The sequence below is a fragment of the Anopheles darlingi genome, chromosome 2 (genome assembly GCF_943734745.1).
Source record: "Anopheles darlingi chromosome 2, idAnoDarlMG_H_01, whole genome shotgun sequence".
NCBI classification, from domain to species: Eukaryota; Metazoa; Arthropoda; class Insecta; order Diptera; family Culicidae; genus Anopheles; species Anopheles darlingi.
In genome coordinates, this window is record NC_064874.1 from 51,536,903 (window position 1) to 51,539,402 (window position 2,500).

A 2,500-nucleotide genomic window follows, 5' to 3' on the forward strand; every position below is an offset into this window, starting at 1 on the left:
TTTTCTGGATGTTTGGGGTCCAGCGGATAAAGTTTTTGATTAATCTTATCACCCGCGACACTTGTCCCTCGCATTGATCGCTAGATATTTTTGTAAAGATCTAAATCACTCCAAGAGACTCCAAGCATTGTCTTGGCCTGCCAGAATCAGGATATAACGAAAGTCCTGCAATAAAAACACGTTTCTATTGCTGCAATTTCACTTCATTTCGATTCTCACTCAACCCTCAACGAAAAGAAAGCAATCACATTCTCATAAAAGATTTGAGAATGATTTAAAAGAAAAGAGCGCCTTGAAACGCCCAAATACACTGCATATTCTTCTTCCCAGCATATGAGTCGGTCACCATATGAGTCGGTTTAACACGCTTTGAGCTCGATGCTTGTGTACAATACTAAAGCATGGGATCCATTCCCCATCACCAATCACTAGCCGTTTCGGAAATGGCTTGATTTTATTCCTTTTGACGAAGTACAAACTGGCGGTGTTACCAGGGGAAGAGCTCCAATAAGGCGGTTGATAGTGGTTACGGCGAACAATTCCAATGGTGCCTCGATTGACTTTGAACCATGTGTGCCATGAAGTTCACAGCATTCATGATTAACAAAAAAGGGGATATTTGGGGATGGGACAGTGTGTTAGTCCGCCATTTGTATCACTTCTCTGTGAGGCGTCAATCTTTTGAGCATGAGCCGCTCAAGAAGTTTGCTCATGAAGTCCAGTAGGCAGATCGGCCTGTAGGTTGAAACATCTCATGGGTACATGCCGGACTTTGGCAGCAGCAGTAGTAGTTTCTGGCTCTTCTAGCCACGACACGATCGTCCAAACATTGCTGTATCGTCCTTTTGAACACGTCAGCGCATGTTTGCCATCCAGTCCCGGGGCTTTGCTTGTTATTATTCGCTTAGCCGCTTGCTGTAGCTCCTCGATTGTGACTTCTGACGAGCGTGAGCGTGGTTATTCTGATTTTAAGCGTAGGAATCATGTGCTCATAGAGGAACTGGTATATTGCGCAAAAATCTCACTTGCATTCTACCGGAGCTAGTATACTCTGCAATCTATCAAAATGCGGAATCTGAAATGATGATAAATGAAACAGCTTCGCGAGCGTTATTCACATTTCAAGGTTTCTTCCTAAGCGCCTGTCGGGGTGCATTAAAGACCAGAGTCCTGGATGGTGATCGAGAACTATGAGCCAAACACCAAGACTGTTTTCGTGTTTGTTTAGTATACGAAAGTTAAGCACCATGCCCAAGCTGGATACTTCCCAACGAAAATATTAGCTAAAGCTCAGCGTATTTGGTTAGGTTCATGCGCTGGATGGCTTATCGTTTTTACCAAACGCGCAGATCAAGAGCTGGATGTACTGAAATCGAGCGCGTCACCATAGATTTTCCGAGCTCACGCGCGGATTAAGCTAGACGACGTGTCAAAAGCGCTTTTCCCGCTTGGGTATGGTTGGGAAGCATTTCCTCCGAATGTAATGACTTCATTGCTGAAACACCTGCAGCAGTTCTTTCAGGGTGCCTAGAAGTGCTGTTCTCTCTCTCTCCCACCGTGCGTTCCGGATTTTACGGATCCTGTGGAAGTTCGAGTAAAACCGGTGCTTCATTTGCCATCCAAGGTTATCATTACACCGTGGCTACCGCAACACATGGACCCCAAATCACTTAAAAATCTGCTGATATAAGCATTCTTTTTCGCAGGCGGGTATAAATGTAGTGTTGGGAAGAGCTGCGCAGGTGAAGAACTCTTCCAGATGACAACGGAGTCATCTCAGACAGTATCTCCACCGTATACACCATGCGCCATCGTCGATATGCTCACCCTGCGTTGGTGTTGTTAAGCAGGTCCCGAGCATGTCCTGTTTGTTTGTTCCAGGTTCGAAGTTGTCAGGACAGAGATGGATGTCCCACTATGAGGAGGGCAACGGAAAACCAACCTAGAGGTTTATTGGGTCTTCAAACGCCTCTCCTCTTTATTGACTTCAAACGTCTTAACTGAATTTACTTTCAGCTACCGCAGTGGTAGGTAGGTAGTTGGTCAGTTACACTAGGTTCATGGACATAGCTACCGGCAAAGGTGACAGGAGGCGAGACATCTCCACAGACTGATGGGGAGATATGGAGGACCAAAGTTGCTGGACGAAACGGTTACTCATCGGAGTGGTATTCTACCTTGGCCTACACATGGGCTGATGGATCTTTGATCGATTGCAGGTACGATGTATGACGGGCTTACTCGCTTACTAGAAATCGATATCGTAAGAAATATAGTATCAATCTTAATTAATAATGCACGACTTTTTAATAAAGTATGTCTGGCTCAAACCGGCGTCTACTTCGTACTAAATTCAACGAACCCTTCTTAAGGGTTATCTATATAGATCTTATTACAACACTTGCCTGAATAAATGCAGATCATTGGCCAATCACCTTTGGTTATGTTCGCCTTGGTTCGTGATATGATCGATCGGAGTGTGTAGGAATTACGTGTGGTA